The sequence below is a fragment of the Nannospalax galili genome, unplaced genomic scaffold, assembly GCF_000622305.1.
Source record: "Nannospalax galili isolate Female #2095 unplaced genomic scaffold, S.galili_v1.0 scaffold666, whole genome shotgun sequence".
NCBI lineage: Eukaryota > Metazoa > Chordata > Mammalia > Rodentia > Spalacidae > Nannospalax > Nannospalax galili.
Window position 1 is genome coordinate 3,538,486 of NW_008356473.1, and position 17,206 is coordinate 3,555,691.

The 17,206-nt window shown below is 43.1% G+C and overlaps 1 pseudogene across 1 annotated transcript; it reads left to right on the plus strand.

Annotated features, from left to right (window-relative positions):
• The first annotated feature begins 15,746 nt into the window (after positions 1-15,746).
• Positions 15,747-16,265, plus strand: LOC103751261 (annotated as a pseudogene). Its single transcript, XR_608016.1, has one exon. The product of XR_608016.1 is annotated as a cytochrome c, somatic pseudogene (transcript).
• The last annotated feature ends 941 nt before the right edge of the window (positions 16,266-17,206 follow it).

Below are 17,206 nucleotides of genomic sequence, written 5' to 3' on the forward strand. Positions count from 1 at the left end.
ATTTTTCTGACCTTCAATTTCTTCTCCAGTGAAGTGGAGATAAGTAGCATCTGCTTCAAATAGTTATAATGAGTTTTCAATTAAATAGCACAAACCAAATGATTGATGCACCAAACAATAACTCAATATATTAGCTCACTTTTTCTTTTCCCCGCCATTGCATTTTTAGAATTATGAGAGAAAGAAAGAAAGAAAGAAAGAAGAAAAGAAAGAGAAAGATAGAAGGATGGAAATTGCTGGGTTATTACAAATCAGAGAAACTGTCACAAGAATGGGAGCCATATTGGATTAAGAGCTAAGATTCCAGAGGCATTCATTGCAATCCATTCAGTTCCTGAGTCTCTAAATGCTTTAGTCTCTTCCTCTGCTCAGTGGTGATAACAATACCTTCCTTGCCAAGTGTCTGCTAAAACAACTGCATTCTCACATAGAAAATCTATAAAACAGTATCTGTTAGACACAAACATGCAACAACTCTGCTCTGTATGGGCAAGGGCACAGTTGGGTGCTGGATAGTCAGCTGGGATGGAATCGTGGCCCTGCCTGTCAGGAACGTGCAGTCAGAGGAGGAGGAGGCAGATGCATCACCAGATGAAATAAGAAAATGGACACATACCAAAGTTAACAGGGGCTTTCTAATACTTGGATCCTTGTATGTCGTCTCGTGGGCTGTTTTTCCCTCATTATTTTCCTCTCATCTCCTCTTCCCTGAGTTTCTCCTGTTTCCTGACCCTTTGGACCTGTTTTATTTTCTCTCCACTGAGTGGCAGCCAATTCTGGGATTCTTAGAGATTCTGCCTCAGTTAGGTTGATAGGGGCAGGGTTTTTTTTTTTTAATGTGTCTGAGTGTTATGCCTACATGTATGTAAGTGTATCTGTGTCATGAAGTACCTGTGGAGAACACAAGAGGGCGTAGGATTCCCTGGAACTAGAGTTATGGACAGTTGTTAGCTGCCATGTGGGTGCTGGGATTCAAACCTGTGTCTTTTGCAAGAGCAGCCCTGAGCCATTCTCCAGCTCTGATAGGGGTGTTTTTTTTTTTTTTTTTTCCAACAGAGGTGCTAAAAACATAAATAAGCTTTAGAGCATGGCTCATTCCTATCTTGGGATGGCTGGTATATTTCTACAAGCATTTTCTGCTTATCCTAGTAAAATCTTTCACAGCTTTACTTATTAGAGATATTCGAACATTAAGAATAAACACATAGTATCTTGCACATTCCTCCAAGACAACCTTCGTCATCCTGTATTAGCTTTAAATTAATTAAAAAATATTTTATTTACTATTATTTATGTGTATGAGTGTATTGCTTGTGTGTATGTAAGTGCACCGGTGCTGTGCAATGCCCAAGGAAGTCAGAAGAGAGCCTCAGATTCCCTTGGAACTGGAGTTATGGACAGTTGTTATTCACCAGGTGGGTGCTGGGAATCAAACCCGGGTCTTCTGCAAGAGCAGCCAGTGGTCTTAACCCAGCCCCAAAGTTAAATTTTATATTGAAGGATAATATGTGTATATAGATCAAATATTTAAATAGCAAAAGTGCACTACCAAAAAAGGTCCAACTTCTACCATACCCCCTGTTACCTTGAGACAGCCAGTCCAACTCCGGTTATATTTTTCAAAATTTTACCCAATATACCTAAGTAATAGATATACAGTTATATACTACGATTTACTGGAATTATTTATTGATCTCCTTCAATAGGGAATGAAAATCCAATTTTACAAAAAGGCTACCCCACTTCCTATTCCCTCTATAGTCTCAAAATAGTTCTATTACATGTTTTGTGTTACATTGACATTAGGAATTATTCTGATTTCATCTTTTACTGATGAGTCAAGTAGTGCATTGTGATTATGTTATTCTTTTTTATTTTTATTTTTTTTATGTGTATGATGTATTGTCTGCATGTATGTAAGTGCACCCATATCATACAATGCCCATGGAGGCCAAAAGAGGGTGTTGGATCCCCTGGAACTGGAGTTATGGATGGTTCTTAGCTGCCATGTGGGTGCTGGGAACCAAATCGGGATCCTTTTTAAGAGCAGCCAGTGCTCTTAACTGCTGAGCCATCTCTCCAGCCCTATGTTCTATGTCTACCTTAAAAATATAGAATTAATGTTCTTCATATCATTTGGAATATAAAGATTTATTTTATTTTTATTTATGTGTATGGTGTGTGTCCATGTGTGAGTATGCCTATGTATGTGCAATGCCCACAGAAGTCAAAGGAGGGTGTTGAATCCCCTGGAGCTGGAGTTACAGATGGATGTGAGCTTCCCATCATGGGTGCTGGGAACCAAATTCTGGTTCTCTGAAGGAACAGCAAGCCCTGTTAACCACTAATTATTCATTTATAATTCTTTTCTGCTTTAGGCCATGAACATTTACAACAAGGATAATGCTGTAGATAATCTGTTTCTGTATTTCAAGACTCATATAGTAGTTGGTGACAAAGACACTGAGCATAAGCAAAAATATCTAGGTTGTTTTCCAACTACGTATGCTTGTCAATGTGGACACTATTGGTATTTTTAGACAAGACAGGTTTTTGTTGAGAGGGACTTGCTACATACTATAGAAGGTTAAGGATCTTTGCCCCCTGCCCATCAAAGGCAATAGTTGCCCCAGTCAGTGGGACAACCCCAAATCATTCCCATACACTTCCAGACACCTCCTGTGGGGGTGATACCATTCATGGTTGAGATCCTTGACATCTAATACAATAGGTGTCAGTGCCTGGATGTGAGGATGTGACGGTGCACTTGGTGATGCTAGAAGCGGTAGAAAAACAAGCACAGAGAGTGCTGGTGACTGTCACAGAGATGAAGCCACTTCCTCCTCAGGGACAAACGTTCAGATCAAGATTGTACAAAGCTTTGATCCAGGTTCCAATCCACAGAGTCAAAGCAGGACCAAGCACAATCATGACTTTAGCAAAGGGTATCATGCTATGTGAATTAGGATGTTTTCTGAGCTCTCTGTTTACTATATTCTACCTCGGGAAGTCCAACCAACACATCACCTTTGAGGAGCATCCTGTGAGCCATGTAACAACCTCTCCACCTATATTTGGTTTCTCAGTTTATTTCCCTGTTACTGTGATAAAAATACATTGACAAAGAATTATTTTGGCTCACAGTTCAAGGGTATTGTACATTATTGGAGGTCAAGGTGACAGGAATTTCAAACAGATGGTTATATCATATGCACAATCAGGAATCAGAGAATGATGCTGTAGAGTTATTAATATGCACCTCCTTACCCATTTTTTTATGTGGGTTCTGGGAATCTAAACTCAGGTCCTCATGCTCACACAGCAGGTACTTTACTAACTGAGCATACCCCCAGCCCTTCTATCTGTGTTGGTGTCATCTACAGTGAGCAGGTCTGCCCATCTCAATTAACAGAATCAAAATATTCCCAGAAACATGCCCAGAAACCCATCTCTTGACTGAGTCTAGATTTGTCAAGTTGACAATTAACACTAACCATCACAACTGGTTAAAACAAACGTAAGTCCCTGCATTCACCGGCTAATGAACTTTCTGATAGTTGTTTCTACTGAGTAAGCAACTGAACCAGCTACTGTAGTCAGTCATTGGTGGGTGCCTTAGCTGAAAGCTTGTATAGGCTTGAAATAAAATTTGCAACAAGACAAAAGGAAAGCCATAACCCATGTAAGTCAAAGATGGAGTGAGCAGAGGAATCATGGGTAAGAATGGAAACCAGCTGATCAATGGAGTGTGACTCAGCTCTATAGAAATAAGGACAGATGCAAGGCTGTGTGGCCTCAGAGGAATGGAGTGGGACAGCAGACAATAACAATCGTTAGCTACTACCTTTGTGCTTTTGGAGTCTATCTCCTGGCTGTATTTTAGTCATTCACGTCTTATTTTGCATAGTTTGAATGGCTCACCCATACAATAAATGCTACTCCTTAAGCATAACTCCCGAGTTAAAGGTATCACTGTCTGTGTCTAATGCCATGCACTAAAGTCAAGAATCACAAACTAGCATCAGGGAGGAGGCCGGTTGAGCAGTATGAATGTGGTCTGACAATGGCAAGGCAGATCCGGTCCTTTCACAAATTTGGGGGGCACATAAAATGTTGAGACCTTTGGGGGATGTAGCCTGCCCATTTGATGACCAGTGTGGGTCAGTAACTGCTGCACACTTCCTTCAGCCTCGTTCAACTTGGCTGATAATTTCATCTTTCAGCCAGAAGCAGAAGAAACTTGGGGGAACTTCTGTTCTGGACTTAATTCTGACCAGCTAGGAAACATTGCTTGGCAAAGTAGATATGACAGGAGCCTCAGGCAAAAATAGCAGCAGCATCCTGGGGTTTGTGAAAGCCAAAAGGATTGGAGGCTGAGCCATGAGAAGTCTAAGCCAGGGACCATTCTTACACTGACTCAGCATGTCCTTCTTCAGCATAGGCTCTGAGTCACAGGAAATGGCTGGTGCTGGTACTCCAGGACCGAACAAGGCAATACCAGCTTTGGGGATGCTTCTATTTACGGGAAACAAATGAGTACGGTTGTCTCAGGTCATCTCTAAATGCTATGCAAATAGAGTTATGGAGAATGAGTGTGGATGGCTAGAGCCAAGATCGGATAGCCCCAGAAGTCATACTTGGGGTGGAGATAATTGAGCTGAAACCGAACTATGAAACAGAACCAGCCACACGAATTTATGGAAAGACCAGCATATGCACAAGTCTACTGACTGGGTGTGATCGAGAATGCAAAAGCGAGCCGGGGAGAGGACAGCTCAGTTGGTAAAGTGCTTGCCATGCAAGCATGAGGAACTGACTTCAATCTGCGTGAAATGCCAGGCAGGGTATGTGCCTATAGTCCTAGCAATGGGAAGACAGAGACTGGAGGATCCCGGTGCTGGCTGTCAGCCTAGCTTAACCAATGAGCTCAAGTTCCTAGTGAGAGACCCTGTTTCAAACAAAACCAAAACCAAAACCAAACAAAACCAACAAGGTGGACAGTCCGTGAGGAACAATACCTGAGGCTGACTTCTGGCTTCTATGTGCATATACACCCATGTGCATTTGTCCTCTCGTACACATGTTCATGTGAGCAGACACACACAGAACGCAAAAGTTTTTCCTCATAGAGATGGTGGATCTGTGATGCTCACTGAGGAGCTTTTCCATTACAATTCCTCTAAACTTGAACTTGGCGATTTTGGAAAACATTCCAGCAAAGATGATTAAACAAATAATTTCTGAGCATGTATCTAAAAATGTATGGTCATTCATGCCTGGTTTTATAAATAGGCCTTTACCACAGCTTTTAGGAATTCAGGTTGAATAGAATAATAACAGAGAAAGGCAGACACCGAGTGTGTTGATTTCAACAAAGTATTCAACACGGCGCTTCATGTTGTTTTTACGGACAATTTAGAAAAGTGAAGGTAGCAGTCCCGGTTATCCACTTGAGTGACTATGTCTAAAACAACAACCATGCAGAGAAGAGTCCAAGCTTGATCTATGTTTCTAGAAGCCAAAGGTTATGGGCAGGTAAATTTTAACAGAATGTAAGCCCAATCTTTCTGAGAACAAGATCGGTCCAGAGGCTGCGTTGGAATCAGGACACAGATGAGCAAAATCAATGCAGCAGATGGCGAATGTTTGGGGGGCTGGTCTCATCTACTGTGATAATCTAGGATTATAGGATTCAGGAGAAATAGCTGAACAATTGTTTTGTTTATGCATCATTTTCTCTTCATGGTTTAGTAAAGGTCTCTATAATAAAGCCTGTGCCAACGTCCTAGAGGACAAGCCCTGAAGACTTGGTTTACTCCCCCTTGCCCTCTGTCCGACCTTCTACCTACACCGGTGCACCTTCATCTCTTCACTCTGAGTGGGTTCGCTATGACTCAGACCCCCATCATTTCCCACCAGAACCGTCAGTGGCCTCCAACTTCCACACTCCCCTCCACCACTTCTGTGTATATGGCCAGAATGGCACTTTTAAAAGCCAATGTCAAATCCAAATCTCTCTCTAGCTCCTCTTTCCTCACAAAATACTCCCCAGCCCTTGGGTTCTCTCCAAGGTTGTAACCTCATTTCGAGAATACCTAGCCTATTCTCCACGTGGCAAGCAGGTGTAGCCTTCTAGGACTTTCTTAAATGCTGTAGCCTCTAAGAAACTTCTGTCTGTGATCAAGAATAATTACTCTAAGGCTGAGCATGTAGCTCAGGGGTAGAGTGCTTGGATAGCATATACAAGATCTGGGTTTGATTCACACACACACACACACACACACACACTAAACAAATAAGTTCACTTTCATTCTCACAACAGTCTCACGAAATGATTCATTCAGTATTGCATTGTTTCATACATGTTTCATCATTCACTTACTACTATGGATCATCATGATGCTAGGTAAGGAAGGAAGGGAGCCCAATAAGACAAACACTAATTTATTATGGGGCAGGTACTGATACTTGTGTTTGTGTATGTGTGTGGCGAGTTACGTATGTGTTCGTGGGTGTGCACATGTGTGTGTGTGTTCATGTGTATGTATGCATGTAGAGGCCAGAGATCAACATTGGGGGGTCTTCCTCCATCACTCTCCATCTTTTTTTAATTCTTTGAGAATTTCGTACTTGTACACAATGAAATATGATCATATCTCCCATTCCCCCTCCACCTTCACTTCCCAACTTCATGTCTTCTTTTAAAGTTTTTATAACCCATTAAGTCCAATTAGTGCTGCTCGTATATGTATGGGTGTGGGGCCATCCGCTAGAGCATGGGAGAACTACCACTGGTCATACCCTCAGAGAAGAATGATTCTCCCTCTCCTAGCAGCTATCAGTTGCCAGTAGAGCCTCAAGCAAGGGGTGGGGCCTGGAGACAACTTCCTCATCTCTGCCGGAATTTTGGCTAGCTTAATCTTGTGCAGGTCTTGTACAGGTAAGCACAGCTGGTGTGACTTCATGGGTGAGATAGCCATGTCATATTCAGAAGCCAGCATTTCAGAGCCTTCTTCCTTGTCTGACAACTTTTATGTTCCTACATTTTTTGGTCTTCTCTTCTGGGACAGCCCCTTGGGGGAGGTGTGGGGTGGGGGGGCAGTGGCATTGGTAAAGATGTCCCATTTAGGGCTGAGTGCTAACAGTCTCTTATTCTCAGCATTTTGACTAGTTATAAGTATCTGCACACTGCTGCCTACTGTAAAAAGAAGCTTCTCTGGCCAAAGTTGAGAGCAGCCCTGGTGTATGGGTGTTAATATAAATATTTAGACGTTAACTTGATAACATAACCATTTAGCAAAATAACAATAGCAGGTTCTGCCCTAGGGTCTATGTCCTTTCCAGCCATGGGTTTTTGACTAGAATTATAACACCAGGTATGAATTTTCCTTCTGTGGAGCAGGCCTCAAATTCAATCAGAAAGTGTTAATTACCCTGTAATAAATGCACCTCATTGCACCAGTGGGCACATCTTGTCTGACAGGTTGATATTACAGCAGGCAGAATCCAACACTGGGTAAGACCACTGGTATCTTTCCTCCCCAGCAGTCTGCATAGCATCTTCTGGAAGCACTATGAAAGCTAGTCAAGAGGGAGGAGTTTCTTAGCCAGCTTGTTTTCAAGGATGGAGGCTCTCACTGTACCTGGATCTCATCAATTTGACTAGGCTGGCTGGTCAATGAGCTTCAGGATCTATCTGCCTGTCTCCACTCCTCCACCGCTAGCACTAGAGTTACAGACATGTGCCACCTTAACCAATTTTTATGTGGGTTCTGGGGATCTGAACTTGGGTCCTCATGCTTACGCAGCAGGCACTTTACCAACTGAGCCATACCCCCAGCCCTTCTATTTATGTTTTATAACCATTATCTCCATCTTCATCCAACCTATGAAATAGTTATTTCTGTTATCCCTATTTTAAAGATGAGGACACTGAGGTTCATAGTGGTTAACAAGCTTATGCAACAAGAGCATTTAATAGGCAACACCTGCCAACACAGCCAATCTACAGTCACTGTGCTGGGCTGCCTCTCACTACAGAAGAAGAGACATAGACAAAAACTTGCCACTAAGAGCTCAGAGATTGCTGCTTCTAGTTACTGACTGGGTCCTAGTGATCATCCACTTCTGGTAGGACTGTAGTGAGCCATTTCCGTGCACATGCCATCCATTGGTTTATAAGATCTTTGAGGGCAGCCATGGCACAGTACCATCTCATCCCAGGCCCAGAATTATTCTCATTATATTTTCAGATTGAGTTAATAAGTCACCAAATGTGTCAGACCAACTATGCTGCAAGTTTTCCTGGGTAATGGAATTTAATTATATCCAGCATGGGGACCTGAACAGGGGGGGCATTGATGAGCTGGAACATATTCACCAAGAAAAAGGAGGGGGCTGTTTTGAATACTATTTATAATACTGCCTTTTCTTAGCATTTATTTGGAACATATTAAAATAACCTGTGAATGTGTTAGAAGTTCTTTCTGTTCCCCACTTTATAATGATTATTTGAATTTTAAATAGAGCTGTTTTTCCTTTCTGTGTGGAGTATAGCATCTACCCTGGTAATCATTTAATATCAGTAATGAGAAAACACAGTACAGCTGTTAAAAGTGGAACTAAGAAATAAACTCCAGATTCAAAAGGACAGAGGACACAGAGGAACAAGGACACATGCTACTGTGTGCTCAGATACTGCTCAGGGCTAGCAGGTAGCCATGGCTAGCGTGTATTGAGAGCTCACTGTGCGCCTGGTGCTGGTTTACAGCTTGGCACACACAAACTCATTTCTGTTATTACCCCATTGTATAGTTAAGGGACTCACAGGCAGACAGCGGCTCAATTGCAGGTCTTTCGGGCATTTTCCACATTCTATCATTGCTTGACTGTCCTATGAACTGGCTCTCCTCAAGGGCAGAGGCCAGGGCTGGTGACAGCTAGGAACCCGGCAGGATCCTGGTCTAGAAACAGAACCTGAATATTCAGGTGGCCACCTACCTCTCCTCCCCTGGGAATCCACAGGCCTTGCTCTCCAGGGAAGGCCAATCCATCCTTTAGGGGGCTGACCCTGGGGAAATTCTAAATGAAACAGAGTATTTCCCCTGTAGAATTAAACAAGTTCAAGTTAAGATTGTTGAGCACAGAGCCAAGATGAAGAGTTAAATAGAATATTTAATGGCCTCCTTCAAAATGGTCTCAGCAGCGACAGTCTTTTCCATGGGGTCAGCACTCTCCAGGTCTGGGGACCAAGTTTACTGGAAGTCGTGCAGCCTCTGCACCTGCTTCTGTCTCTCATCTGGTCCTCCTTGGCTGCACTGTTTCCTTCTTTGCATATGTTTGATGCTTTCTTCAAGTTCTTACTCAGTCTCATTACTTTTCTGGGAATTTTTTTTTTTTTTTTTTTTTTTTTTTTGAGACTCAGTCTTACTATGTAGTTTGGACTGGTCTGGAACTTGCTATGTAGACCAAATTGGCCTAGATCTCAGAGATCCACCTGCTTCTGCCTCCTGAGTACTGAGATTAAAGATGTGCACCACTATACCCGTCCTTTTGTGTGTGTGTTTTGTGTGTGTGTGTCTTTTTGAGACAGAGTCTCCCTGTAGCCACAGCTGACCTGGAATTCACTATGTAGACCAGGCTGGCCTCAATCTCACAGAGATCTGCCTAATGTCTGCCTCCCAAGTGCTGGGATTAAAGGTGTGCACTACCATGCCCAGGTTTTTTGTGTGCTTTTGAGATAGGGTCTCACTATGTATCCCAGGCTGGCTTTGACTTCTCCATCCTCCTGTATAAGCTTCCTAACTACCAGAATTACAGACACGTACCACCACATCTGACATCTTTTTGACTCTTCAGTGTGAGTTTGCCTACCTCTGCCTTGATCTAGCAGTTTTAATCTTCAGTGAGTGACCTCAGTCTGCTTATTTTAAATTGTTTTCTACCCTACCTCCTACTCCCAAGTTTGAACTATGCTGTTACACTATGTGATAGACAAGAAGGAACAATGCCAGGTCTGCCATGTAGCTTTGCATCCTCTCCTCTTTCCCTCATCAGCACTGCTCCAGTAATTCAGAAGCCTTCCTCTGGGCTATTTGATTGCAGGCTGCACTTATTGTAAATATCCTTAAGCGATGGCATGGCCACCCCCGGCATCTTCATGTGGGTCTGTGACCTCCTGGTATCATTACTACTGCCTGGCTCTTTAGTTCCTTCCTTAGTGTTGGGGGCAGTGTAACCCCGGAGCTGACTTCTTTCTTTCCTTTGCGACGCACAGGTAGTGTTTAAGCAAGTGCTGGCCTTCTGTCTTGCAATCTTTCTTCTCTTGGCTCTGGGACGCTCCTGATTTGGCCACGTTTTCCCTCTATATACCGAAGCTTCTTGTTCACCACCTGATGTGCTTACGACCACCTCTCCCAAGACCACATCCAGGAGATTCTCATTTCTAATTCATTGCTCTCTTTCATCTTCCTCCCTCACTTCCCTCTTGCCCTGAGCTTGTCTTCCTCTCTCAACACAGGCCATTTCTCCAAACACGCCAGCTGGGCTGGAATCCCCACCCCGTCTATATAAGCTGAATGTCCCTTCTTTCTGTTATTTACCTCTTTATCTGGGAGCACATCCCATTTATTATTAAATTTCATTTAGGCAGACCTCAGGCCCCTGTATGTGATTGCCTGGCTTTCAGCTGGTTGGCTCCTTCTTTTCTGCCCCCAATTGCAAGCAGACGTTAGTAATCAACACAGAGCTTCTCTGATAATCAAATTAGACAAGTGGGACTCAGCCTTTATTTTCTTCTTAATCACTGGGCGTGACAGTAATAATGTCAGCTCGAATAATTTGGCAGTGAGAACCTCTCTGGGTTATTTATTTATTTTTCCAGATCTACTTCAGCATCGTCTCATAGCCAGAGAATGCAAACTATGTCCTCATCCAGAATGGGTTTAGAGTTTTGATTGTGGACAGCACCCCTGTTTCAGTGTCACGGGTGAAGCTTATAATTGGTGGTTAGTGTCTGAGGCAGGATTTTTTTTCTGGCCTTAACTCTAGCTGGTAATAAGCTTTTGCCCTGCAGCTAGAGTCCTGATACCTCTTGACATTTTCTCTTCCTTCAGGAGAGAGGCTGCAGCTGCTACTCAGCCCTTTGCCAGTGGTTGGGGTAGCCTACACCATGGTGAAAGGAGAGCTCGTTACTACTGCCTCCAATTCCTCAGGCATCCTTGGCTAAGTCAACTTTTCTCAGTTGTGAAATAAGGGCTCTGACCTCTAGCTCTCTCCACTGGATGTTGAGAGATGGTAAGTTTCTGGGATCCTTGAAATCACTTAACATAAGAATGCTACACAGAGGAATGCCCAGAAGTATGACCGTGGATACACAAGGAAATGAACATCAGAAACCTTGAGGAGAGAGCCAGACTCTGTGGACCTGTCTGTGGTAGGCAGAGAGCCCTGGATTTCCGGTGTGAAAGGAAAACCACGTTGTCCAGGGGCAACGGAAGATCACATCCCCACTGAAGTGGCTGGAAAAGGAACAGGCACACCAGTAACCAAGACAGAAGCTATGTGAAGTTTGCTGCTGCCGTAGAACAAACATTGCCTCAGGTGTACAGGTTTATGGTGGGGGCTGGATGTTTGTGACTTATTGACTTTGGATGAGTCATTTAATATAAATCTCATTTATTCTGTTCTGGAAAAGGAGAATGTCCAGCACTTGGGAGGCTGAGGTAAGAGGATCATGAGTTCTAGATCAGCTGGAGCAATTTAGTGAGATACTGTCTTAGAAAAGAAAGCAAAAAAGAAAGAAAATTAGGAATGATATTACCTCACAAGACTGTTTTAGCCTATAAGGGAGAAAAAGAAAATAATAACAAAAACAGTGGTTTTTAAATCAGACTTCCAGGAAAAAAAGAGCCCTGACATATTGTCCAATTTCAGAATACTAAGGCTTTGACTACCCTTTGGCCAGATTCTTAAACACCAGTTGGCTCTTATGAACCAGACTGAGAAAGTGTGAATATACATCAGTATCATTTAGCAAGCACCTTTCATTTCTCAGGATTCGCCAGTACTTTTCCATTCATCTTCAACGATGCATCAGGCAGGTATAACCAATCCCAGATGGTTATGAATAGATGACCTGAGATTCTGAGATGAGAAATGGTGTGTAAAGGTGTGTTGGATGGCACAGTGGTAGAGGCAAGATGTGAGCCTGGCCTGATCTAACTTTTAGTTTATCATAGTGCTGGGATGGAACCCAGAACCTCATGCATGCTAGGTAAATACTCTCTCACTGAGCTCTATCCCAGTGCTGATCTATTTGTAGAGTTCATGTTCATCCTTCCGTATCAAACCAGGTAAACATGGAAAGACATGAATAAGTGTGACTCAAACTGACATACCAAGTTGAAATAGTCCCTCCCTTATCCAATTGGTGGCTGGGCCTGATTTTCACCTTCTAGGTTTCCTAGAGTCTTCTGCCTTGGGCTTTCACAACCATAAAAAAAAGACACAGGACCAGTTTCTTTCTCCTGGTCAAGTAACCTTCAAACAGAGGAAGGCTTCTGTTTCTTTCTCTGCTGGGAGCCCTCACATATTTTTGTCAAGGAAGGGTAGTGTGAAAATCTTTCTGGAAGGCCATTAAAATCAATCCTTGGAGATAAGAAACCAGCATTTGGCCAAATTCCATGTAATGTGCTACCCCCCCACTCCAAAATAAAGAACATCCCTTGTGAGATGTTGCATACTTTAAAAGAGTTGTTCTGTCTCAATTAAATTATGGAACAGTATCGATGCCATGGATAACTCCATGTTCACTGCCCCATGAGTCTTTCCTTTGCCAATCCAGTTCTGCATGACCTGCCTTTGGATTCAGCCCATTTCCTATGGAGTCATAGCACCCAACCTTCTATGGTCTTCTAGGGCTTCTGGATATCTTTCTGTATGATCTGCATCAGGCCTTCCCCATCCCATCAGAGGCTTGTGTCAGAAAGCTTTCTGTCATTGTGGCAAAATTCCTGAAATAAGCAACTTAAGGAAAGAAAGACATTTTGGCTCACTGTTTCAGAATGTGATAACTAATTTTTAAATATTTTATTCATTTTTAAAAGTATTTATTATTATTTTTATGTGTATGAGTGTATTGCTTGCATGTATGTAAATGCACCCATGTTGTGAAATGCCTGTGGAGGTCAGAAGTGGGCATTGGCTCCCCTGGAACTGAAGTTACAGATTGTTGTTAGCCACCATGTGGGTGCTGGGAATTGAACCCAGTTCCTCTGCAAGTGCAGCCTGTGCTCTTAACCACTGAGTCACCTCTGTAGCCCAGTGATAACCAATCTTTATTATTATCTTGATTAAACCCAGTTCCTCTGCAAGTGCAGCCTGTGCTCTGAGTCACCTCTGTAGCCCAGTGATAACCAATCTTTATTATTATCTTGATTGGACTAAAAAATATCTAGGACATTAATGAGGCTATTGGGTATGTCTATATTATTGGGTATATCTATAAGGGCTTTTCCAGAGAGGGTTACCTGAAGAGGGAAGATCTATCCTGAATATGGGCAGCACCATCCCACATACTGTGGTCCCCACCTGAATAAACAGAGGGAAATAGGAAGTCAGTTGAGCACTGGCAATCTCCTTTCTCTGCTTCTTGGTACACTGTGTGCTGTTGCATGTGTCTGCCTCCATGAAGCCACCATGTCCATGCCTTCCCTGCCATGATGAACTGTATCCTCTCAAACCTGAGTCCAAATAAGCCTCTTCTCACTGTAGTTGCTTTTTGTCAGGTATTTGGACACAGGGAGAAGAAAAGTAACTAATTCAAGGAGGTTTCAGTCATGGTCAGCTGGCTCCTTTGTCTTTAGATGGTGATGAGATAGAACATAGTGTGTAATATGTGGTGGAACAAAGCTTCTTACTTCATAGGGACTGAAGAGGAGACAGAGGGAGAATAGAAGAGAGAAGGAAGGAGGGAGGGAGAAAGAGATTGGGAGGGAAAAGGAAGGTTCAGAGAACAAGATATACCCTTTGAAGCCATGTTCCTACTGACCTACTTCCTCTAACTAGGCCTCAACACCAAATACCTTACTCAGTTATGAACTCATGAGTGGGTTAATCCATTGAAGTCAGCCCTCCCATGATCCAATTACCTCTTCTGATCTTTGGAGACACTTTATACTCAAACCTAACATTCTGCCCTTGGTCCTCAAAGGCCTGGAGCCTAGGTGCCCTTGACTCACAGCAGACTGAATGCCTGGCGGCTGAACATGGTGAATTATATCTTAAGGAGACAAGTTTCTAGGTGAACTCATATGAACAGGGCACCCTGGAGCTCTCTTCTCAAAGTAAGGTCTTTAAGAGTTTATTCTTTTAGACCCTTAAGCCTGCAAAGGACAGGGGCTGGCCAATTTCAGAGATGCCCTCAAGGCATCTTTGCTACTATTCCTATGAACAGTACTTGGCTCTTCCTTCTCCTCCTCCTTCTCTTCTTCTTCCTCCTCTTCCTCCTCCTCCTCCTCCCCCTCCTCCTTCTCCTCTTCTTCCTCCTCTTCCTCCTCCTCCTCCCCCTCCTCCTATTCCTCCTCCTCCCTCCTCCTCCTCCTCTTCTTCCTCCTCTTCCTTCTCCTCCTCCTCTTCTCCCTCCTCCTCTTTTTCTTCCCCTTCCTCCTCCTCTTCTTCCTCCTCCTCCCCCTCCTCGTATTCCTCCTCCTCCTCCTCCTCTTCTCCCCATTACCTTTTCTTATTCCCTTCCTGCTGACCCCCTTCTTCCCTTCTACTTTCATGTCTTTCTTGTGCTATAAGTTCATGCCTGCAATGGCATGTCATATCCAGGGGTCCGTGTTTCAAATTATGCCTTCCATCCTCCAACTCTTCTCATCTTTCCTCCCCACTTTTCCATGATCTTCTCTGTGTCTTGGAGCGGGTGATGTAGATGTCCCATTTAAGGCTGAGTACTCAATAGTCACTTATTCCCAACACTTTGACCAGCTATGGGTCTCTATAACTATCAACCACAACAAACAGTGGCTTCTCTGGCCAAGGCTGAGCACAGCACAAGTCTCAGAGTATAAACATAAATATTTAGAAGGCAGTTTGGCTGCATGTCTATTTGGCATATCTGTAGTAAAGTCCTCATCTAGGGCCTGTGACCTCCTTAGCCATAGAGTTTTGACCAAGTTTATAGTACTCAATATATAGTCCTTCCTGTAGAGAGGACCCCAGATCCAATCTGAAAGTTGGTTGCTCCCCTCACAATCATGCCACTATTTTGCTAGTGGACACATCTTGCCTGGCAGGTAGGTATCACAGTACACAAGGTCCTCAACGGGGTAAGACTGCTGAAATTCTCCCTCCTCTAATAGCTTACATAGCACCTTTCAGCAGCATGGAGGAAACTTTCAGCTTAGTTAACTTGATTTAGCTGTGTGTTTTGTGTCCAAAGTGTGTGGTGTCTTTAGAAATAAGGTCTTGCCGGGCATGGTGGCGCACACCTGTAATCCCAGTGCTTCGGAACCAGGGGCAGGTGGATCTCTGTGAGTTCAAGGCAGCCTGGTCTACATAGTGAGTTCCAGGACAGCTGGAGCTACAGGAAAACCCTGTCTCAACAACAACAAAAAAACCCAAAAAAACAAAAAAACAAACAAACAAAAAGAAATAGGGTCTTACCATCTAGTTCTGGTGAGTGATCCAACTTGGATTCTTTGTAATGGCATTAATGTCTTTAAAAACCACACCTTCCTTAGAGAGGGGGACGTCTGGCTTCAGCCGGTGGTGATCGTAGTGTTGCCGAGCGGAGAGCGAATTAAAAATGGGTGATGTTGAGAAAGGCAAGAAGATTTTTGTTCAGAAGTGTGCCCAGTGTCATACCGTGGAAAAGGGAGGCAAGCACAAAACTGGACCAAATCTCCATGGTCTGTTTGGGAGGAAGACAGGTCAGGCGCCTGGATTCTCTTACACAGATGCCAACAAGAACAAAGGCATCACCTGGGGAGAGGACACACTGATGGAGTACCTGGAGAATCCCAAAAAGTACATCCCTGGAACAAAAATGATCTTCACTGGGATTAAGAAGAAGGGAGAGAGGGCGGACCTAATAGCTTATCTTAAAAAGGCACCTAATGAGTAATAGCCACTGCCTTATTTATTACAAAACAGCTATCTCATGGCTTTTAATGTAACGTTGTTTAATTCATACACCAGGATTCAGATCATGATTGGCTACCTATTTTTGTTGGACAGTCCTGATTTAAATAAGATTGACTTGTAAAGTGAAAAAAAAAAAAAAAAACCACACCTTCCTTGATTCTTTCATTTTTTTCTGGCTAAATTGCAAGTGTTAAATTGCAAGTGTTAAAATATTTCTGCTTATGGAGCAAGCATGCCCAAACACACATACCACACACATACAAAGACATCAATCAATTAATAAACAAATAAGTAAAAAGTGTGCATTTCACAGAGTACATATCAAAATATGAAGTGTTTTAATACACAAATGCTATGTAATCTTGTGGTTGTTGTTGTTTTGAGATAGTGGTCCCCTGGTAGGCCCAACTAGCCCTGTTGGATCTCATTATGTAGAGCAGACTGGCCTCAGTCTCACAGAGATCTGCTTGCCCCACTGCCTCCAGAGTGCTGGGATTAAAGGTGTGTACCACCACATATAGCTGATGTATTCTGTTTTAAATTTTTTATTTACTTATTTTTATTTTACGTGTATGAGTGTTTTGCCTGCATGTACATAAGTTCACCCATGTGTGCAAGGCCCATGGAGGTCATAAAAGGACACTGGATCCCCTGGAATAGGACTTACAGATGAGTATTAGCTGTCATATGGGTGCTGGGAAACAAACCCGGGTCCTCTACAAGAGCATCCAGTGCCCTTAACCACTGAGCCATCTTTCCAGTCCTCATAATGCAATCTTTAAATTAGATTTAGCACACTCATGATTCCATATACTTATTTCTTTATGTTGAAAGCATTCTAAATTCTTTTTTCTAGGGTTTTTAAAATATTTATTATTTTTATTTTATGTGTGTGAGTATGTTGCCTGCATGTATTTAAGTGCATCCATGTTGTACAGTGCCCACAGAGGTTAGAAGAGGGCATCGATCCTCTGAAATTGGAGTTATGGATGGTTGTTAGCCTCCATGGGGGTGCTAGGAACTGAACCAGGGTCCTCTGCAAGAGCAGCCAGTGCTCTTA